The sequence below is a fragment of the Protopterus annectens genome, chromosome 7.part1 (assembly GCF_019279795.1).
Source record: "Protopterus annectens isolate FY-2018-M chromosome 7.part1, PAN1.0, whole genome shotgun sequence".
NCBI lineage: Eukaryota > Metazoa > Chordata > Ceratodontiformes > Protopteridae > Protopterus > Protopterus annectens.
Window position 1 is genome coordinate 66,221,403 of NC_056740.1, and position 24,876 is coordinate 66,246,278.

At 40.2% G+C, this 24,876-nt stretch overlaps 1 protein-coding gene across 2 annotated transcripts in view; it reads right to left on the minus strand.

The window, feature by feature from the left end:
- FAM189A1 (family with sequence similarity 189 member A1) overlaps positions 1 to 24,876 on the minus strand; it is a 2,511,558-nt gene that overhangs the window by 100,951 nt on the left and 2,385,731 nt on the right. The gene's annotated exons all lie outside the window — the stretch shown is intronic.

Genomic DNA, 24,876 nt, shown 5'->3' on the forward strand with positions numbered 1-24,876 from the left:
AAACACCCTACCACATCACTGTTAGCTACAGGTCTCCACCATGAACCAACAGAATCACACCACCTACCTGGACTTGCTAATGTCACTCACTATACAGCTAAACACTTTGGGTATGGGAGATTTCAGCTATCCTTCCATCAACTAGGTGATATACACAGCACAGACATGCTCATCAAGAGGTTCCTGGACTTTGTCTATACAAATGCCACGGAGCAGTTAGTCTGCACCCCCACAAGGGGCTCAATGGTCCTGGACTTGGTACTCACCAACATGGGGGGGTCACTGCACTACCCCCAGTGTGCTGCCCTCCCTGGTAAGGTCAGATCATAAATCTGTCTCGTTTGAAGTATTGATCAGACCCGACATCTCCAAAGGAGCAAAAAACTGAAACATTTCTTCAAAGCAAACTACAGCCTAGTAAGCAATGGTATGAAAGGTTTTAAACTTCTTGCTAACACAGCCAGCAATGACTCCTATGCAGAGGAGTACATACATGCCCCGTACAACCTCTTAAACAACTGGATAGACTCGGCTGTACAGGACAGACCAAAAACAGATCCTCCTGAAAAAACAATCCACCCTTGTGGACCTCGACTATAAATAGGCTATATAACAAAATGAAGAAACTGACATCTAAGAACAAGAGGGAACTACTCAGCAGAGGAAGAATACCCTCCACTGCTTGAACAAGCAAATCAGATATCTTGTAAAGTCCTCTAAAGCTAGTTAGGAGACTAAACTAGCATCCTTAGCGAAGGATAATCATACAGCATTCTTTAGCTACATCTAAAATCTCAAAGGGAATGCCCAGCTATGTGCCGAGCTTATAGTGGATGACACCATTATACTGAGCCTGAGGAAATTGCCAACCTACAAGCTGACAGATTTTGCACAAACTAAACCCCCCCGTCCCCATTAGCCATATCCCAAAGCATACTTCACACCAGTCCTCTGCCAAGTATCTTCAAAGAGCATAAGTCCACGCTCTCCAAGGCCAAAAACATAGCCTCTGTGGGACCAGATAACAACCCAGGTTGCTTTCTAAACAATCTAAAACAATAACTAGTGGAACCACTTGGCACTCTCTTTAACCACTCTATGAGCACTGGCTTTGTTCCAGGAGAGTGGAGAACAGCAACAGTAACCCCCTTGCACAAAGAGGGTCCATCAGCCAACTCTGGGAAGTATATACCCATAAGCCTAACCAGCTTTATCTGCAAGGCCATGGAAAGAATCATCATGGACCTTATCAACAAGGTTATAGGCACAATTCAGACTCTTGACCTGACCAGGTTTGGCTTTGTTAAGGGAAGTACATGCTTATTAAACCTGGTGGGCTTCTTTAAGAATGTCACCAAAGCCCTGGACAAAGGTAAAACAGTACATACCACCTGTCTTGACTTAGGTAATACTCTGGATATAGATAGAAGAGCTTCTACAATGACTGAACTAGGTAATACATGTATCTTAAGTGAGGGAATAATCTTGTCATTGAAACTAAAGAAGTTCTCATGCTCAGTTAGAAGACAGGGATAGCTGGCTGATATTCTAGATGTTTCACATAGACATTTTGTATAATTATTCAATGAAACAGTTTATGCCTCAAAGCATAGGAGACTAACTTATTTTTCCTTTTCTACATGGATGATAGGTCATGTAATGTAACTGATAACATCACACTAAAAATGTCTGTCTTAAAAATAAATAATACAATGACATCAGACCAATAATGAAGACAGCTCTGTTTCTTTCTCTTCAGTATGCACAGGTATGCCGTTTTTTGGAGAAGACCTTGACGAATAAACTTTGCAGACTTTTAAGAATGGTGGTCTAGATCACTGGATACCTGTAAAGCATTTAGAAAATTGTAGCTAAGCATTAATAACTCACATCACAAATCACTGGTAAAATGTTGATTTTGAGGGAAGGGTCTTTGGAGGTATATTTTCAAATACAGTTTCAAAAAATGACTTTTGTGTGTGATCTGAGTAAACTGACACTTCAAGCAATGAGCACTACAGTACTCATTTCTGGGCCTTGTCTTCTTTGGTGCTCATAAGGCTAATAGTAGAGGCAGAATTCTGCCAGACAGGGGCCAGGATTGAGACAATGACGCATTAACAACACAGTAAAATTTAAATTTAGCATCTGGGATTGGGTCTTCAGTGTTTGGAAGTAGAATCACAATTACAATATTAAAAAAGAAAATGTTACCCTTCATCAGTCAGAGAGAAGTCTGGCAGTAATAAGTAATGTTACAATAAAAGATTGTGTGATGTATCACTCACTGTTTATTACCATTTATATGAGGAAAAGGAAAATATGCTGAGTTTGGATTTACATCAGAACATCAAGCAATGCTTGTTGCTGGACTGCTTCTGATTTTTAAGAAAGGGTATTTTAACATGGAAAATGATGTGTAATGTTAAAAGTTTGAGAAAAAAAGCAGTAAGCTACATTATTTACATACAAAAGGAAGCATAAACCATGTAGGAGCAAATAAAATACATGATACATTGGCTAAGGACTGCAACATGGTGATGTCTTGACTATAGAAACACAGAAGGGACAAGAAAAGCAAAAGCAGTTTTAACTGGATGCTATATAATTTGGATCTCATGAAAAATTCAGTACTGAGGTTAATGATAGTAAGATAAAAACAAGTGCAAGTTGATCTTCAGGCAGTTGTAAGAAGATGACGGTGATCCCTGATGAACTGTAGTGGTATAAACCTAGTGCTTGTGTATTTTTCTGAGTAATATCTCACTGAACTATACTACATCAAGGCTAATCAATAATTTAGCATTCAACTATAAACTTTCTAGCTTATCTGGAAGCTTTTCAATCTCACAGAAAATGATATTAGTTTACTGGGTACACAGAGCAAAGCTGTCTCCACTTGGGAGGTACAGGGGTGTGTGTCTAGCAAGGAAAAAGGACTGCAGCTAAATTCCTATTTGCTGAACCAGGGCCAATGGACAGGACTTGATGAAAACCCCTCATTATCATCAAGTGCATGCAACAGACCATTTAATGGCTCATGAGGAGGATTAAAGTTAGACAAATTAAATGGTATTCACAGTCTTACTCCAGCAGGGATTTTGACGGTACCCACGTTTAAGGGTGGCAATACATTCAGTTATCATAGAAGCAACTCTTGGAAGAAAAAAATGAAAACCTCAATATGGAAGGATTAACGTTTAAGACCTAATCTTCGTTAATGTGGATGAAGTGAAGAAGAAAAGAAAGTTGGCAAACGACAGTGATTTTTGCACAATGTGCAATTCACTGTCTTTGGAGTATTGCTGCAGAGTGCAACAATAGAAGATGGTTGACACTAAGTGATTGTAGCCAGTATTGGTCTGTTAGAAATCTCAATGATAAATAATATGGAAGGGGAACAGGTAATGACTGCAGCAGTAAATCTATTAAGGGAATCGATGTTCAGGTAAATCACTGAGACATGGTTCAAGGCCACAAAGAGCACCCAGCCTTCCACATGCTCAGACCCTAAAACGAATGTGAAAAAACCAAAAGTGGAGATGTACCCATCTTTATTAAAGCCAAATACACCTCAAGACTGATTAAATAGTATGACTCTCCTGAGCTACTCCAGATCCAATTAACTTTATTGGAAACACCCTACCACATCACTGTTAGCTACAGGTCTCCACCATGAACCAACAGAATCACACCACCTACCTGGACTTGCTAAAGTCACTCACTATACAGCTAAACACTTTGGGTATGGGTGATTTCAACTATCCTTCCATCAACTAGGTGATATACACAGCACAGACATGCTCATCAAGAGGTTCCTGGACTTTGTCTATACAAATGCCATGGAGCGGTTAGTCTGCACCCCCACAAGGGGCTCAAGGGTCCTGGACTTGGTACTCACCAACATGGGGGGGGGGTCACTGCACTACCCCCAGTGTGCTGCCCTCCCTGGTAAGGTCAGATCATAAATCTGTCTCGTTCGAAGTATCGATCAGACCCGACACCTCCAAAGGAGCAAAAAACTGAAACATTTCTTCAAAGCAAACTACAGCCTAGTAAGCAATGGTATGAAAGGTTTCAAACTTCTTGCTAACACAGCCAGCAATGACTCCTATGCAGAGGAATACATACATGCCCCGTACAACCTCTTAAACAACTGGATAGACTCGGCTGTACAGGACAGACCAAAAACAGATCCTCCTGAAAAAACAAGCCACCCTTGTGGACCTCGACTATAAATAGGCTATATAACAAAATGAAGAAACTGACATCTAAGAACAAGAGGGAACTACTCAGCAGAGGAAGAATACCCTCCATTGCTTGAAAAAGCAAATCAGATATCTTGTAAAGTCCTCTAAAGCTAGTTAGGAGACTAAACTAGCATCCTTAGTGAAGGATAATCATACAGCATTCTTTAGCTACATCTAAAATCTCAAAGGGAATGCCCAGCTATGTGCCGAGCTTATAGTGGATGACACCATTATACTGAGCCTGAGGAAATTGCCAACCTACAAGCTGACAGATTTGGCACAAACTATACCCTCCCCGTCCCCATTAGCCATATTCCAAAGCATACTTCACACCAGTCCTCTGCCAAGTATCTTCAAAGAGCATAAGTCATATACACGCTCTCCAAGGCCAAAAACATAGCCTCTGTGGGACCAGATAACAATCTAAAACAATAACTAGTGGAACCACTTGGCACTCTCTTTAACCACTCCATGAGCACTGGCTTTGTTCCAGGAGAGTGGAGAACAGCAACAGTAACCCCCTTGCACAAAGAGGGTCCATCAGCCAACTCTGGGAAGTTTATACCCATAAGCCTAACCAGCTTTATCTGCAAGGCCATGGAAAGAATCATCATGGACCTTATCAAAAAGGTTATAGGCACAATTCAGATGCTTGACCTGACCAGGTTTGGCTTTGTTAAGGGAAGTTCATGCTTATTAAACCTGGTGGGCTTCTTTAAGAATGTCACCAAAGCCCTGGACAAAGGTAAAACAGTACATACCACCTGTCTTGACTTAGGTAATACTCTGGATATAGATAGAAGAGCTTCTACAATGACTGAATTAGGTAATACATGTATCTTAAGTGAGGGAATAATCTTGTCATTGAAACTAAAGAAGTTCTCATGCTCAGTTAGAAGACAGGGATAGCTGGCTGATATTCTAGATGTTTCACATAGACATTTTTTATAATTATTCAGTGAAACAGTTAATGCCTCAAAGCATAGGAGACTAACTTATTTTTCCTTTTCTACATGGATGATAGGCCATGTAATGTAACTGATAGCATCACACTAAAAATGTCTGTCTTAAAAATAGATAATACAATGACATCAGACCAATAATGAAGACAGCTCTGTTTCTTTCTCTTCAGTATGCACAAGTATGCCGTTTTTTGGAGAAGACCTTGACAAATAAACTTTGCAGACTTTTAAGAATGGTGGTCTAGATCACTGGATACCTGTAAAGTGTTTAGAAAATTGTAGCTAAGCATTAATAACTCACATCACAAATCACTGGTAAAATGCTGATTTTGAGGGAAGGGTCTTTGGAGGTATATTTTCAAATACAGTTTCAAAAAATGACTTTTGTGTGTGATCTGAGTAACCTGACACTTCAAGCAATGAGCACTACAGTACTCATTTCTGGGCCTTGTCTTCTTTGGTGCTCATAAGGCTAATAGTAGAGGCAGAATTCTGCCAGACAGGGGCCAGGATTGAGACAATGACGCATTAACAACACAGTAAAATTTAAATTTAGCATCTGGGACTGGGTCTTCAGTGTTTGGAAGTAGAATCACAATTACAATATTAAAAAGAAAATGTTACCCTTCATCAGTCAGAGAGAAGTATGGCAGTAATAAGTAATGCTACAATAAAAGATTGTGTGATGTATCACTCACTGTTTATTACCATTTATATGAGGAAAAGGAAAATATGCTGAGTTTGGATTTACATCAGAACATCAAGCAATGCTTGTTGCTGGACTGCTTCTGATTTGTAAGAAAGGGTATTTTAACATGGAAAATGATGTGTAATGTTAAAAGTTTGAGAAAAAAAGCAGTAAGCTACATTATTTACATACAAAAGGAAGCATAAACCATGTAGGAGCAAATAAAATACATGATACATTGGCTAAGGACTGCAACATGGTGATGTCTTGACTATGGAAACACAGAAGGGACAAGAAAAGCCAAAGCAGTTTTAACTGGATGCTATATACTTGGATCTCATGAAAAATTCAGTACTGAGGTTAATGATAGTAAGATAAAAACAAGTGCAAGTTGATCTTCAGGCAGTTGTAAGAAGATGACGGTGATCCCTGATGAACTGTAGTGGTATAAACCTAGTGCTTGTGTATTTTTCTGAGTGATGTCTCACTGAACTATACTACATCAAGGCTAATCAATAATTTAGCATTCAACTATACACTTTCTAGCTTATCTGGAAGCTTTCCAATCTCACAGAAAATGATATTAGTTTACTGGGTATACAGAGCAAAGCTGTCTCCACTTGGGAGGTACAGGGGTGTGTGTCTAGCAAGGAAAAAGGACTGCAGCTAAAGTCCTATTTGCTGAACCAGGGCCAATGGACAGGACTTGATGAAAACCACTCATTATCATCAAGTACATGCAACAGACCATTTAATGGCTCATGAGGAGGATTAAAGTTAGACAAATTAAATGGTATTCACAGTCTTACTCCAGCAGGGATTTTGGCAGTGCCCACGTTTAAGGGTGGCAATACATTCAGTTATCATAGTAGCAACTCTTGGAAGAAAAACATGAAAACCTCAATATGGAAGGATTAACGTTTAGGACCTAATTTTCGTTAATGTGGATGAAGTGAAGAAGAAAAGAAAGTTGGCAAACAACAGTGATTTTTGCACAATGTGCAATTCACTGTCTTTGGAGTATTGCTGCAGAGTGCAACAATGGAAGATGGTTGACACTAAGTGATTGTAGCCAGTATTGGTAAGTGATTGTAGCCAGTATTGGTCTGTTAGGAATCTCAATGATAAATAATATGGAAGGGGAACAGGTAATGACTGCAGCAGTAAATCTATTAAGGATAATCAAGGAAGGATTAATGTAAAGCATATAGTAAAATATATGGAAAAGGAATTACAGGAGGAGGAGTAAGCAACTGAGCTAGTCAAAGACAGAGTTAATACAAAAAGTGAAGTGTATAGGAAGATAAACAACATGAAAGTTGTAGTACAGCCATGCTGGCAGGCTGTGCAGAAGCATAACGTTGGTGAAATAGGGAAGGAATAGTATATATTTATTTTATTTATTTTACATTTGTTGACCGGGATTGTCCGACTGAGCTGAAGAGCCCTTTTTCAGCAGAGTCCCGTGGAGAAAAGCTCCAACATATTATACAATTTTCATTATAAATTAGCATTAAACAGCAATGTTACAGGATTATTACAAGGCATTAAGTAGCAATACAATGTTATACAGTGTCAATAATCAGGAGTATAGCGTAACTATTTCAGGATGTATAAAAATAAATATGTCATTAAGATGAGTATAGTTTTTGGAGTAAGTGGTTACAAAAACCCAGTTTTATTATGATGTAGTTGCATGAGGGTAAGACAATTACAACAGAATGTTTCTCTGAGGCAATTTGCTTAACAGACTTTAGATGACAGTAGAAAGAGTAGTCACGGAAGATTAGAGAGAGCTAGTGAGAAGAGTGAGTTAAAGGCAGAAAGTAGATTAAGGTATGAGAAGTAGGAGATGTTAAGGAGGGAGAGTGCAGTGGCAGGACCAGTGACTTTTAAAGTGCTCTTTGGTGGCTATCTTAAATTGTTTAGGATGTGTAAGGGTCCTGATTTCTAGTGGGAGCCTATTCCAGGTAATAGTGGGGTAATAGCTGTACATGTTGCGTCCAAATTTAGACTTGGGTTTGTAGATTTGTAGTAGGTCTTGGTTAGAGCTTCGGAGAGGTCTGGGGGGAGAATAATGGGAGATGAGAGGGGATAGTGCTGGGCAGTAGGAAGGAGGAACAACATATATTATTTAGCAACATTGGCACATGCAGAAAGGATTAATAGACTTGGTCAATGAATGGGAAATTCATGAGAGTTTTGAGAATGCTAGACATCAGGCAGATGTGCTCAACAAAGTCTTCTTTTCAGTATTTACAGTGGAACAATAAATAGGCAGGGTGCTGCAATGGAAAGGCAGAATAGGTAGCAATGAGAAGAAATGAACAAAAGGGAAACAGATCACAAAGAGAAGTGCACAGCATCTGGATGCACTTCTTTGCAGGATGCCGAAGATTTTTATAGTAGTGACTAATGAATAAGTGGTAACACTAAACGTTAGGCAGTGTCTCACTCTCCATCTACTATGCAAAGTGAGGAAGGTTGGGAGAAAAATATAACCAGTTAAAGGATGCAAATTAATGCATGACCCTGAAAATGCATGACTTAAAAGTTTAGCTAAGGTAACAGAGCGAGATGTTTAAGAAACTCAGTTATTATAAATTTTTTTACTGGATCCAGTAAGGGGTATAGGATGTTCTTTGTTGAGAAACCACCCCTTTTGCGGAGTACATCCGGTCAGATGGCTATCTTATAAAAACTGTCATGTTGAATCAGAGGCATTTTTATTTATTTGATTTGTTAACCAGGTAAGTCAGTTGGGCCAAGGGCCTTTCTCAGCTATGACCAAGGTCACAATGCACTACGGATCTGAATGGAGAAAGGATGAAATCAGCAAGAAAAGGAGAGTAGTACTGTTATAATTAAATTCACCCTCAAGTCTTGGTGAGTATCTTCATGTAGTGGACCCTGTTTTCACAAATCTCACCCAGACAACACCGATATATATAGACTGTATCATATACAGCATATAACATGGAGGCAGGTAGGTTAAAAAAAAAAAAAGACAGTTGGGTGCACAGGTCCTGGTGTACACACTGGTGTCAGGACTGGAAAAATGGTACTGAAGAATCCTCAAGACACAGAAGCATTCCTACAGTTGGTTTAGGTTAGGCTCAGGGATGGCCCCTTGTTGTAGAAGGAAGTAATTATCCACAAAAATCACAACAACTGACATGCCAAAAAAACAGCCACAAAGATGACAGACTGGACTATTGAGGATAAGGAAGAAATTGTTTATTATTATTATTATTATTATTATTATTATTATTATTCATGAAGCCCAGAATGTTCAGATAGTAGACATTTAGAAAAAAATAAGAGAGCAATTTGAGGAAAGAAAAATACTCGCACAACCAAGGCTGTCAAGTTTCAAATGAAAATGTGGGTTCACCAAAAATATAAAGAAAAAAAAAACAGAGATATTTGAAATGTTTAAAAATGAAGCATGGATATAGAAAACAAAAAGAGATCTGATATGATGCAATATTTATGCAAAGCAGAAATCCAAACTAATAAAAAGAAAAAAAAAAGGCATCTCCAAAGATATTTGAAGAGAAATACAGGCAAAGACATCCAGATGTGGAACATTTAGAAAATAAGAAAACAAAGAGGAAATTTACAACATTAGTAAGGTACAATTAAAAAAATAGAAAGTAAAGCCATGGATTATTAGTGAAATGAAAGATTTAGTGTAGAAAAGCCAGCACAGGTAATGTCGCAGTATGAAGTCCCCAGATTAAGTAGCAACAAGTGGAACAAGAGGTATCTGAAGAGATCTGAACATCGGAAAGAAACAGATCTGATATGATGCAATCTGAACATGGGAAAGAAACAGAGATCTGATATGATGCAATCTGAACATGGGAAAGAAACAAATCTGTGCAAAGGAAAAAAGCAAAACTAATCAATGTAAATAAAAAAATAAAAAAGCAGCGCCAAAGACATCTGATGAGAAATACAGACAAATGTACTTAGACATGGGAAATGTCATAATACAAAAATAAGAAAACAAAGGGGGAGGTAGAAAAGAAGATTACTAAGGCAGAAGTTAAACAAACAGAAACTGAAGTTATGGATTATTTACAAAGTGAAGGACTTCATGTAGAAAATCCAACACAAGTCAATGCCACACCATGATGGAACAATGCATCCCCAAATTAAGGAGAAACAGGTGGAGCAGGAGACATCTGAAGACTTGCCACATGGTGATGCTCTGGATCCTTCTGTAGAAGACTGGTACAAACGTTCAGTTGAAGTTTCACAGCAAGGGAAGGGATAGAAAACCATAACAACTTTGAAACAGGCAATGTTGCAAAGTGATTGACCAATAAGGTCCCATATGAAGGAGCAGTAGATGAAACAGGGTGCATCTGAAGACGATATGCCACAGGAATATGTTCTGTGGAATACTCACAGGAGATGAAGAGCAAAGAAGGTAATCTCAGTCTAGAAGAAAATTATCTAAGGGAAGATATGCTTGCTTTAACAGAGATGAATAAACATATTAAGATTGATGAAAAATACATCACAGCAAGTAAATAACACCCACAATATTAGAAATGTGGTAAAACGCAGTAATTACGATTATTAAGAGAAAACTGTTATTTTATTGTGCAGCTAAATTAATAACAGATAAAGTCTTATCATAAAAACATAGAACAATTAGGGAAAGGATGGGATGAAATAAAATGCTACCATGGAAGCATCAAATAAAAGAAAATTATAAAGCAATTAAAACAGGAAGTATCACTACTGGAAAAATATAGAACAGGGAACAGATAATCAGAAATACTTAAAAAGAGAGACTAGGTAAAAACAATGTATGGGATCAAAACATATCAGAATCTATCATAAATTACTGTAATAATAAACTAAAAATATCAGCTAGATGAAGAACTTAGAAGATATGCAGATGAATAAATGGAAAAGTACAAAATAAGCAATTCATTGATGATCCAAAAATTATTTATAAAGAACTTGGAAACAAAAAAGGAATAAACCACTAAAAAAGAAGAAATATGCACCACATTTTAGTGAAATATTTATGAGGACCCAACATAAAGGAGTTCTAATGTAGTAATATACGGGATATGAAATGGGATGAAGAAATGGCTAGAAAAAATAAAAATAAAATTATGGAAAGCTCCTAATTGAAAAACAATTGGCCCCAGATGCAGTACTTTGGCTAAATGTGTATGAAGATTTTGCCCTGAGCAAGAATTACTTATATGCAAATCCTGAATGGGCACTAACCTGTTTAACAGGAAAAACAATACTCCTCCTTAAGAGTGAACCTACAAGCCATTCTAAAAGCTATAGCCCAATCACTTGCCTTCCAATGATATACAAACTATATATTGGAATTAATGTTAGCAGAATTTATGGTCATTTAGGGAAAAAAAACTCAAATCATATGGAACAAATAATCATTTGTTGCTAAATAAAATCATAATAAAGAATTGTAAAAAGGGGAAGAATTTAAGCATGGCAATGACAGATTATAAAAAAGCATTTGATAGCCTCCCACATTCATAGATATAGGAATGCTTACAGATGTATAAGATACAACCCGCATTAATCAGTTACATTACAGTAGCTATGACATGGTGGCAAACCATTCTACAACTAAGCTATGACAAAGGACAGATTATTATTCCAGGGATAAAAATTCAAAGGGGGACATTCCAGGGGGATTTCTTTGTCACTGCTGCTTTTTTGTTTTTGGCTTGCCCATATCCCATTAAGCTGTCTACTTAACAGATTAGACCATGGTTATAAACTGGCTCCAAGAAAATAACCTTCTTTGAAGACTTTGCATCTACTTTTTGTGGATGACTTAAAACTGTATAGTCCATTGGATGAGATGATAGCACAACTGCAAGTGGTTAAAATGTTCTCATTTGATATAACAATGTTATTTGCTCCTGAAATTTGAAATTTGTGGAAAAGAAACATTTAAAGCAGGAAAGCTGCAGCACTAAGAAAATATTAATATGGGACAGGGAATGTGATATAAAGGAACCTGAGCAGGAGGGTGTGTACAAATATCTGGAAATTGATGAATGGTCTGAAGTAAAACATGAACAAATGCAAATAAATCTCAGTAAGAAATACTTAAGATGACTGAAACTAATACTGAAAACTGTCTTGATATCTAGGAATAACATCCAAGCTATAAACAAATTTGTACTTCCTATTCTCACTTACAATCTTGGGGTTATTGATTGGCCTCAAAAAGTACTTGAGGGGTTGGACAAAAAAACAAGAAAAATGCTTCATATTTATCAAATGATATATAAAAATCAATGCATACCAAGATTATATATTCCTCATTGTGAAGGAGGTATGGGCCTTCTTGAAAATGATTAAATGTATAGATCTACAGTTGTGGAACTGCACACATATCTGGTGACCTCGCCAAATCCAAACATAGTGAAAGTTTTAAACATAAGGAGAAGAAGTCTAAGGTGACGTCCCTGCTTAGTTTAGCGGAGTATATCAATGTCAATCAGGAATGAAAATTATTCCAGAAGTAGACAAAAATCAAGTAGCAACTGAATGTGCCAAAACAGAAAAAAAAACTAGAAGGAGAAGAATCACATGAGAATGAAACAACTGTGAAAAAGGCATAAATATTGTGGTAAGTATAGAGATATCCTGGACCAGCCTCCTGTCAATCAGGATTTGAAGCAGGAATGGTTAAGGAGAGGTGAATTGATACCAAAAGGTGAAAGGTTAATAATAGCGGCCCAGGATAGTGGACTATGCATACATTAGTTTACAAATTTCATCAAATATTTCAGATAAACAAACAAACAAATGCACTCTGACCTACTCTAACTCAACAAGTAAGTGGAGGATCACTATACATTATACTATAGATGGGCAGCTGGTCCTTGAAAGATATAAACCAGAGACTCTGCCAACAGTTTCTGTGCCACAAAGTTGAATCCCTAAGATGTCTTGTAGAAGGCCATGCCTGCAGCATAATCCAGTAGAAATCTGATTTATGTGAGTGATACAGTGATGAAAAGCATATTTTTTGTTTAGCATCTAATGAAGGCAGGGTAAAAAGATTCAGTGCTAAATAATGTTGGAGCCAAGTTATACCTCATATAAAAGATGCTGATTTAGAGAAAAGGTAAATCATCATCAACAATATGCTACTAAATCACATTTTACATGGAGCTGGAATACCATTTCAGCTGTATCCATCTCTACTGATTCAGTGCAACTCTCCTTCCTTTCTTCTTCAACACTCATGCCTGATTGGTGCAGTTCTTCTGTCATGCAACCAATCCATCTCTTCACTGGACATCCTTGTCACTTCCTGCCTTCTTTCTGTCTCACCCAACTCTGCTCTATCAAATGGTATTCTGCTTTTGTGTATATGAGACTGAAGAACAGCAATCATTTCTTGACCTTCTCTGCAACTGGGACTAATGTGGTTTCAGCTCTGATTCCTTAATTTCAGCCTCTTTGGCATTCCTCTGCCTTTATCTCCATAAATGGTTCTAGCTTTGATGCCTGATTCAGATTTCCCTTCTGAAATACACTTCCCAGGTACCTAAAGCTGTTAACCTGTTCCACTATTTTCCCTTCAATTTTCAGTTTCTTTTGGTTTCTCCCACTTGCTGTCATGATCACTGTCTTGCTTGTACTCAGTTTCATCCCATGCGCTTTCAATTTTGCATTCCATTCCTGTAACACAGCTGAAGTTTATGTTCTTAGTCTGCTTGTAATGCCACATCACCTGCACCACAAGGGATACATACCACCAGTGAAGTAACAGAAAGGGTAAGTAAAATACTGATGTAATGCCACATCACCTGCACCACAAGGGATACATACCACCAGTGAAGTAACAGAAAGGGTAAGTAAAATACTGATGTAATGCCACATCACCTGCACAACAAGGGATACATACCACCAGTGAAGTAACAGAAAGGGTAAGTAAAATACTGATGTAATGCCACATCACCTGCACCACAAGGGATACATACCACCAGTGAAGTAACAGAAAGGGTAAGTAAAATACTGATAGTGTAAAGAAAACTGCATGTGTCCAATCATCCCGAATCCTTTGCTCAGCTTGTGAGACAGCGAACCAAACAATAGTTCACATACTCAAAAAGTGCCTCATCTCCTCAGAAAACAACTGGTAGATTAAGCTACTATTGGTATTAATGGCCATCCATTCCAATTTCAGTAAATAGTACAGTTGTGTAAAATCAGTATTCACACCCTAAGGGATCTCCTACTGAGGATAGCCCAATGTCCAGCAAGTATACCAAAACTTTTAGTACTTATAGGCATTGTACATCACATGTATGCTGCTGGCACAAGACATAGGGCATAAAGGTGATGTAGGGAGTCACACACTTAGAACTGAAAAAGCCCCAGGAGGAACAGAATGCTCCTGGGGACAAGGAAAAATGTGCATCCAGAAGGAGAAAAAGAAGAAGAGCCCCTTGGCCAGAAGGGCAAGGAATATCGGTCTAGAACTGAGGGGCCAAGAGGGAAGACGCAAATACTGCAACAGTGAAGAAAATGAAATCTACTTTTTATGGTAAGATTTTATAAAACTGTACTATGTCCTTCCATATAACTGTTGCAGTATTCATAACCCAAGGGAGAGACAACATCCCAAAAGGAATCCTGGGAGGAAGACAGCATGGAGGAGCCCTCCAGAAACCCATGCAGGATAGCCCTGGCAAATCCAGCTCTGTCCCTAGAAATAACATTCAACTTGTAATGCTTAGTGAAAATATGGACAAAGGACCAAGAAGAAGTCTCAAGGATGGAATTGGTATCCAGGCCCTCGAAAAAGGCACCAGAGAAGGCAACAGCCCTAGCAGAATGAGCCTTCACTGATAAAGAAAGAACATTTACCATAAAAAAGAATAAAGAAAAGAAATGGCCTTAGAAAGCCAGGAAGAGATGGTTTGCTTGTAAACAGCCAGACCCAAGGACCTGGGATGAAGTGACATAAAAACTGCTCAGATTTGTGAATAACTTTTTATTTTTATGTTTATTTTTTTCCAAATACTGTCTGAGCTGTCTATGCAAATCCAAGGTATGAAGAACCTTCTTGCTGGCAGACTGTGGGGAAGGAAAAAAGGAAGGGAGATGAATAGACTGATTAAAAGGCAACTCATTTATCTGGTCTATATTATGTCTGAGAAAACCCCTTTCAGAGAATGGCTGTTTGCTGAACGCTAATCAGCGAAATTTAATTCCCTCGGCAGCCATTCCAGCGAACTTTTTCCCTGGGGGAAAAAACACTTGGCCAACCGAAAATCTCACAAAATTTAAAACCCTCCAAAGTGGGGGCTTTGCTCCCCACACCCCCCCAACTAAATATACCAACTCCAAAATCGCATTACAGTGGGGAAAAGGCCAAACTCTAGATGATGGCGAAGCATTTTTTTCACCTAGGAAAAAATTGACTGAAATGGCCATTCGAGGGAGTTAGATTTTGCTGGTTAGCGTTCGGCAAAGAGCTGAAAAGAGGTTTTCGTGGATGTAATATAGACTCCATTTACCACTTTGGGCATAAAGGAAGGGTTAGTATGAAGAGACACCCTGTCTCCATGTAAAACTAAGAAAGGAGGAACAGCCAAGAGCCTGAACTTCAGATACTCTCTTGGCTGAAGTGAGATCCAAAAGAGGAACAGTGTTCCAAGTACAACGATGTAAGGAAGGTGAAGAAGCAGGCCTAAAAGTAGCCTGTTTCTATTTTATAAGTATAAAAAATTGAGGTCCCAGAAAGGCAGAATTGGCTTCCTGGGAGGCCTGATATGAAGGCTGCTTTTAAGAAACTGCTTGATCTCAAATCCAGAGGACAAAGTAGGAGTCAAGGGCAGACAAGTGGGAATTGCTGACAGGTGAGCTTTAACTGAAGAATATGCTGACCCAGAATGGAGTACATCACACAAATAAGAAAGAACCAGTGGAACCTCCACATATAGGGGATCCTGATAGTGATAGAGGCACCAGACAGAAAACAACTTCCATTTGGAGATATATGATTTCCTGGCAGTGGGTTTCCTGGTCTTCTGCATGATCTGAAGAGTGTCCTCAGAAAAGAGTTAAAAAAAGGGATCAAACCCCTATCAACCACATTAGTTGAAGAGTGGACAAGTGAGAATTGATGAGACTCCTTGTCTTGTGTGAGAAGATCCACCTGGTGAGGTAACTTGTGGTGACTGTCCCTAACCAAGTAAGAAAGAAGGAGAAACCAATGCTGTCTGGGCCAAAAGAGAGTTGCTAGCAAGATTTTGGGAGAGTCATGCCTGATTTTGTGCAAGACTTGTGGTAACAGAGGAAAGAGAAGGAAGGTGCACAAAAGCATCCCCATTCAAGGAAAAGATAGGGCTTCCACTTTCTAAGCCAGAGGGCTTGGGACTCTGGAACAGAATAGAGGAAGCTGTCTGTTTGGAGGGGAGGCGAAATGATCTACCTCAGTAACAGCCCACTGTCGGACAGGGTCAAGGAACACATTTTTGTGAAGCATCCATTCATAAGATTGTATGCTGGAACTGCTCAAATAGCATGCCACTAGTTTGTGCTCTGAGGGAATGTAAACTGCCTGAGGAGTAACTTAATACTGGCCAGCTAGATTTCAGACCTGAAGAGTTAGCCTGCAAAGAAGACAGGACCTTGTACTCCGTTGCTTGTTGACATACCACATCACTATGGTATTGTCCGTGAAAATTCTGAGATGCTTGGTATGAAAGAGGGAATGAAAACCCTAAGAGCTAGAAGCAGAGCCCTCATCTCTTTTATACTGATGTGGTCTAACCTCTGATGAAGAGGCCAGGGACCCTGAACCTTGACAGAGCTGAAGGAGACCCTCATCCCCTGTCTGAGGAATCTGTAAAGAGCTCTTGAGTTGGGATTGGAGCTTGGAAAGGAAGCCCCAGGTTGACAGAAAGTTGGTGAACACACCACTGAAGTCTGAGCTTGAGACAGGGAAGGAATGATACTGGGAAATCTAGGGGGTTGGCCACACTCACTTGCGGTACCACTGAAGTTTTGTCATGTGGAGCCTGGCCAGGGGGAGAATGGGAATGGTGGAAACCATGAACCTTAGGACCTTGAGAAATTTATTGGCTGTGTCTGAAGTCAGAGAAAGAAGAGGCTGGAAAAAGGCTGTGGGAGACTGGGCCTTGAGGGCAGACAGAGCTACCAGCATGGGGATGGCCTAAAGCCTGCAACCAAGGAAAATGTGATCCTGAGAAGGTGTCAGAGCTGAGTTATCAAAGTTTATAGTGAAACCCAGACTCTGCAACAGGGATATAACAAACTGCAGATCCTGAAATAGAGCAATGGAGTGGGGGTCTTGAATGAGCATATCATCCAGATAGGGAAAGATCTGAACTCCTTTCATCCTGCAAAAGGAAATGACAACAGCAAAGCATTTAATGAATACCCTTCGGGCAGTAGAGAGGCCAAAGGGCAAAGCAGAGAACCAAAAATGCAAGGAAGAAGTAGAGAAATGTAAATATTTCCTGAAATGGAGATGGAAGGGTTATGAAGGTAAGCATCTTTGCAATCCAGAGAGACCAGAAAGGTCTGACATAGAACATGGGGAAATGAAGTCTAAAAAGACAACATCTGAAAGGAAGGAATTTCAAGAAAGGTGTTGAGCTGGGAAAGATGCAGAATTGCTCTCCAAGTGTCCTCCTTTCTGGGAACCAAAATCATTCTGGAATTAAAATAAACCTCCCTACTTAGGCAATAGGCACTGCTCGAATGGTGCCCTAGATCAAAAGAGAATGGAGCACCTCTGGAAATTGAGGAGGTTTTTCCCATGGAGGTTAAGAGATGCCCTAAAAGGGAGGAAGGGATTTCCAAACCATGAAATATCCCTGGCAGGTGATGGGCATAACCCAAAAGTCTGCTGTGATCCATAACCAATTTGAAAGAGACAGGGAAAGATGGAGGGATAAGGGAACCTGGCCAAGGTAAAGGGGAAACAAATTGTCAAATGGAACCAGGCTTATCCTGAAAAGCAGCTTTCTGGCAGGTAGGGGTTTGAGTAGACAGCAGGAGGCACACATCTAGAACCATTTTTCCCCTTAGGCAGACAGCAAGACTGTCTATAAACAAAAGCATGTTTGGAGGGATAGTTCCTCTGAAACTTAGGAATAGGAGAAACAAAAATATTTTTCAACTCCTGCAAAGCTTTACCCTTATCCTGGAGAAACTTGAAAAGTTCAACAGCACCACCAACAAGACTTTTATTATTCAAAGGAGCATCCAATGATTTGGCCTTAATGTCATCAAGCAAAGCCCGAAGATGAAGCCAAGAGTAACACCTTATAACTGAACCAAAGGCAGCAGCCCTGGAGGAAGCATCAGCTGCATCGTAGCTGCATTTCATAGAGTGGTGAGCAACTTGAGATGTACAACCCAATAGGGAAAAGGCATAAATCTTCTGCTTAGTCAGGAAGGTCAGAAACAACTTTAGAAACCTGAGAAAGAGGAGTTAAAACTTATCGGGTCAAAATGAGCTCATAGTTAATGGCCTGAAAAGATAAAGTAGTAGCAGTATAACACTTTTTTCCCAGCCACTCCATAGCCCTACTATGCTTATCTGAAGGGAAAAACTGGGTAAGGGGCAACAGCTTGGAGGGTTTGTCAGAAGAAACAGACACTACAGAAGGATCAGCATAAGGGAATTTGTAAAGAAATTTGCATTCATTAGGCAGTTTGTAAAATCTATCAGGTTTCTTGAGTGCAGGGGTACTGAGAATCATGGGCCATAGAAGTAGCTGAAAATATATTCAGGAAGGCAAGCAAAACAGGGGAAACAGTTGGCGGCTTAGGAGACTCCATCTGGAGGAGCTTGTACTACCTTTTCTGAATATCCCAAGAACTCCATCATGCAGGCAACAGTATCCCCAAAGGACAGTTCCTCCAAAGGGGAATCTGGAATAATAGAATCCTCTTCCTCTGAACCATAGTCCAAGGTGGAAGGAATTTGAGAAGAGTAAGCCAGGGACTCTTCCCCAAAATCCAGATCCTCATCTGAAGAATCTAGTTCCCTTGGTCTTTTAACAGGAGTGCAAACAAGGGACAGGCAGGCACAGGCACCCCTCAAGGAGGCTTTAAAGCCATTAGAGCACTAAATAACCTCACAAGTAAAATCCTGCCATTCATGTTGGCAATCCTTACCAACAGGAGACATATGCTTGGTTTTCTGTTTCTTTTTCTGTGAGATGTCCACATGAAACATTCTAGGAAGGTTAGACCCCGGTGACATTCAATAAGTGTAGCAGAAGTCTCCTCCCGAACTGAAATGTACAGAATTCCCCTTGGTCCCTCAGATATAATCAACAAAGGCTCCCCCACAACATCAGTAGCAGATGTTTGTAAAGCCTCCAAGGATGTGCAAAAAGTCAGATCCATGCCAGCCTTCAATGAGTTTGTGGCACAGGAATCTGAGGCAACCACCAGATGATCCTTTGTGCTTTCACTAGCCTCAAGGGAAGAATCTAGGGGAGATTGGACAGCAGCCACATCAGACAGAAGCTTTTTGGCCTTTTTTCTTGGCAGATGGCTGACCATTGGAATGGAAAAATTCTGCCATAGCACCAAGTGCCAACAGCTTAAGGCACTGTTTTTTGGAGAAAAAGATAAAGAGGAATGACAACTATGCAGGGTCTTAAGGTCAATAAGGACAAAAACCTGGCACATAGAACAATGCATATGGTCATGGGAAGCACCCAAACAGAAAAGACACTATTTGTGACAGTCTTTATGAAGAATCTGTCTACCACACTGCCATTTACCCTTTCTGAATGACATGAACCCAACAGCACTTAAAAAGAAGAAGAAACACCAATAGGGCAGTTATGTGAAACATGGCATGGTAACCAGCACAGCAGAAGGACATTTAGACCAATGTTCAGTGATGGTGTTCAAACTGGTGGCAAAGAGGTTCTGAGTGCATCTGCCCATACATCACCTCTATGCCCTATGTCTTGCACAGAGAGTGTACATGTGACATACAATGTCTATAAATACTAAAGGCTTTGGTGTACTGGCTGGACATTGTGCTGTCCTTGGCAGGAGATACCTTAGGTTATGAATACTGCAACAGTGATATGGAAGGACATCTAAAGGAGTCTCATCCTTTGAAATGATGAGTGGAATGAGGATGCTGCTAAATTTACACCTTCATTAAAGAATAAAGAATGTAAATATGCCCATGCCACCACAGTCCATGAGTACATAACCCATTTAAGAAAGCACTTAAAAGAAATATTTATGTTTATGCAGAATCATTTGGAAATCAGTGTGCAGGCCTACAAGATGTAATATATAAACATATTGGTTATACCACTGTTATGTAGACCATATTTTTCAGCTTGTTTGGCATTCTTTTGCACCCTCTATCCCAACACTCTATGTCACTTGGCTGCAGGTATTCTGAGTCTAGCTTTGACCTCCTCATTCAGACTTCTCTACTTCTCCAACCTCCCTCACAAATACTTGAAGCTGTTAACTTATTCCTCTATTTTCCTATGTCTCAATGTTCATCTTCATCTTCATCTGATTTCTCCATTTGCTGCCATGACAAATGCCTTAGGTTCACAGGTTCATAGGTACTAGGCTATCTGCCCGAAGGCATTTATAAGCCTAGCCACAAAGTGTTGACATTCGCCCCCTTAGATTAGTTCCCTGTGCCTCTGTCCAGCAGAGTCATTGAAGTGATCCCTGGGCTAAACTTTCTGTTTCCCATCCACTCATCAAGGTTTCTCTTGAAGAGGGTTAGCGAGGAGCTCTGCCTAATGTAGATTGGAATTCTGTTCCAGAGCATGGGAAGTCTCTGGGACAGGAATCTATCCCTCCAGCACATCATATTTATTGTTGTGGTGAGGTTTAGATCCGTAGAGTGTGTGGCTCGAGGCGATATGGTTTTCTTTAGGTGGAGCATGTCCATCAATCTGGGTTGGACATGGCCTTAGATGTGCGGCAGAGATCATCTCTGAGTAGGCAGTATGCAACCGAGTACAGCTGGAGTTTCTTCAGTCGAGCTGCATAGGGCATCTGTTTGAGGCCAGTGATCCTCTTGGTGAGATACTTCTGTGGTCTTTCCAGCTGTTGCAGGTGTCTTGTAAGGTACATCCCAAATGAGGTGTTGTACTCTATGATGGGTCTGATCAGTGATGCATAGAGGGGCACAGTGACCTCCTTTGACCTGGATGCAAACCCTTTTTTCATTAGATGGGCCACATAGAAGGATTTTCTAACCACTTTGGGAATGTGATTGTCAAAGGAGAGGTTACTATCTACTTGGGTCACCAGATCCCTTATTACATCTTCCATATTTAGGGGGCTACCACCTATGTAGTAGTTTGTGGGTACTATGTTTTTTCCAAAGGGGATAACTATACACTTTTTGGCATTTAGCTTGAGGCCATGGTTTTGACACCAGGTATCTGTCTCAGTGAGACCCTTTTGGAGGATGTCTGCATCAGCCAGAGAGTCAATTACAGCCCCTAGTTTGCAGTCATCTGTGAACTTGGTCAGCCATAGTCCTCCTGTGCTTGTCTGTACCTCTGAAAAGTATATGCCGAACAGGAGGGGTCCTAGGACTGAGACCTGGGGAATGCCACTTGTAACTGGTTTAGAGTAAGACCTAGCTCCCGCAACTCATACCGTGTGGGTTCTGTTCGTGAGCCAGTTGGCAACCCATCTCATGATGTAGGGGTTTATGTTCAGGCTGGTGAGCTTGTCTATAATACCTGAATGGGGAATGGTGTCAAAGGCCTTTGCGAGGTCTAGGTAGGCTGTGTGGACCACCTTTCCCTCGTCTATAGCCTTGGTAACTGTCTCAAAAAAGTCCACCAGGTTTAGGAACCATGATCTGCCAGTTTTGTTTGTACTGTTTCAGCCTGTGCCTCCAGTTTTGTATTCCAGACTCCTATTATTTGTTGAAGAGTCTGCTTGTAGTGTGACATTATTTATTTATTATTAATTAATTTGCATTTGTTTACCGGGATGGTCTACCTGGGCCAGAAGTGCCCATTTCAGTGGAGTCCCAAGGAGGAAAACTCCACATATAAGACATTTCATGTACAATACAGAATTTACATGAATAAAGACATTTAGTACATATTATTGGCAGCTAATATATTTGGTGAAAAAAAACAGTACATAAGTAATCATTCTCAAATCAAAGATATTATACAAGCGATATTCTACAAGAGTATATACATGAGCACATTCCATATGAGTAGTAGTGAGCAAAATTTATATAGGACACTTCATGCAGTGGGTGCAAAGCAGATATAGGAATTAATTAGAGACTAGGTACTTAAACTTTACACACGTTTAGGAGGTGTAATAGATGAGTGATAGGCTATATGAGTCCTGTTGCAGGAATCAACAAAGTCGGTGGATATTGTTGCAGATATAAGTGGTGGTATGATATTAAATTAGGCTGTGAGAGTACCTGAATGTCTCTCCTGGTTCAGTGATAGGTCTATAAGGGTTAGGAAAAGAAGGAAGTAGACAGGAGGGATCAATGGTAGGACAATGAGGGTTAGTAGAAGAGGGAAGGGGACAGGCTGGAGATGTGGAGTAAGTAAAAAGACAGGTGGATGTGAAAGGAGGATGCCAGAGTAGTAGAGTGGAGGTGAGAATCATCTGCATATAGCAGCTTTATTGCTCTCGCACTTCTAGCCTATTTTCTAATCTAGTCCATCACCAGTATAAGCAGTAGTCGGGGTCAGAGATGAACCATGATGTACACTACCTCCAACTGCAAATCCCTCTGTGAGTCCAAACAGTATTAGTATGTGTGTCATAGGTTCACAGGTTCATAGCTTGGTACTAGGCTATCAGCCCTAGGGCCTAGACAAGCCTAGCCATAACAATTCCCTGGCTATTTCTTCCCACAGTATTTACTTCCTTGGACCCCTGTCTAGCAGGGCGACTGACGTGATCCCTGGGGTGAATTTCCTGTCTCCCATTCAATCATCAAGTTTCCTTTTGAAGAGGGCCAGAGAGGTGCTCTGCTTGACATGTAAGGGCAGTCTATTTTAGAGTCTGGGGAGTCTCTGGATCAGGAACCTATCCCTCTAGCATGTTTTGTTCATTGTGATGGCAAGGTTTAGATCCCTGGAGCGTGTGTCTCTGAGGGATTGGTATTTCTTTAAGTAACATGTCAAACAGCTCAGGGTTTGACATGGCCTTGTATGTTAAGCAGAGATTGTCTCTGAGTAGACGATATGCGACAGAGTATAGGTGGAGTTTTTTTTAGATGGTCAGCATAGGGCATCTGCTTTAGGCCTGTGATTCTTTTAGTGAGGTATTTCTGTGGCCTTTCCTAAACTTACTAAGCTGGGCATAAATCCCTACATCACTCGATGGGTTGCCAACTGGCTTACTGACTGAACCCAGACTGTAAAAGTAGCAGACTATAAATCCGGCTCCAGACAAGTGACAAGCGGAGTACCTCAGGGTTCAGTCCTGGGACCGCTCTTGTTTGGCATCAACTTTTCTGAAGTACAGACCAACACTAAGTGACTCTGGCTAACAAAGTTTGCAGATGACTGCAAACTGGGAGCCATTATTGAATCCCTAAATGATGTGGATATTCTAGAAAAGGGCCTTACAGAAACAGATGCTTGGTGCCGGAGTTATGGGCTCAAGCTTAATGCCAAGAAATGTATAGTTATCCCCTTGGGAAAAACCATGTACCCATGAATTACCACATAGGTGGCAGTACACTAAACACCGAAAGTGTGATGAGAGACTTAGGGACACAGGTGGACAGTGGTTTCACCTTCGATAACCACATCACCACAACAGTCAGGAAATCCTTCTATGTGGCACACCTCATCACTAATTGGTTTTCATCCAGAAAAAAGGAGGTCATTGTTCCACTGTACTCATCCCTCATTAGACCCATTATAGAGTACAAAGCCCTGTTTGGTATGTACCTCTCAAGACATCTGCAGCAACTGAAAAGGCCACAGAAATACCTCACTACAAAAAATCACAGGCCTAAAGCAGATGCCCTATGCTGACCATCTAAAAAAACTCCAGCTATACTCTGTGGCATATCGTCTACTCAGAGGCGATCTCTGCTTAACATACAAGGCCATGTCAAACCCTGAGCTTTTGGGCATGCTCCACTTAAAGAAATCCCAATCCCTCAGAGACACACGCTCCAGGGATCTAAACCTTGTCATCACAATGAACAAAACATGCTGGAGGGATAGGTTCCTGACCTAGAGACTCCCCAGACTCTGGAATAGACTGCCCATACATGTCAAGCAGAGTGCTTCCTTGGTCCTCTTCAAAAAGAACCTTGATGTTTGGATGGGAGATAGGAAATTTACCCCGGGGATCATGTCAGTTGCCCTGCTAGACAGGGGTCTAGGAAAGTAAATATTGTGGGAAGAAATATCCAGGGAATTGTTATGGCTTGGTTTGTATAGGCCCTAGGGCCGATAGCTTTGTACCAACCTATTAACCTATGAACCTAATCACAGTATTGGACTGATTGTAGGGAGGAAAATAACATGGTTTATGTATGTATTTAAATGCGTGTGCGCACACACACACACACACACACACACACACACACACACACACACACACACACACACACACACACACACACACACACACACACACACACACACACACAATACATAAAATTTTACAGTTTAGTGAAACTAAGAGACTTTCATTGCAGAGATTTACAGATTTACATAGCCCAGTGAATTTATTTATGGCTTCTAGACAGAAAAATGGGTCATTATTAGAAAATGTTTGACAGATAGGGCTACAATAGCAAGTAGTGTTTCCTGGACACGTAGTGGGTTTTTTTTTTTTTATCCTAGACCATTTCAGCTTTTTATAAGTTGTTTATCTCGATGCCTGCTGATCATCAACCCTCCCTCCTCAGACTTCAGCCCTTCTACTGCTTTAAATTGGTTAAACTTAG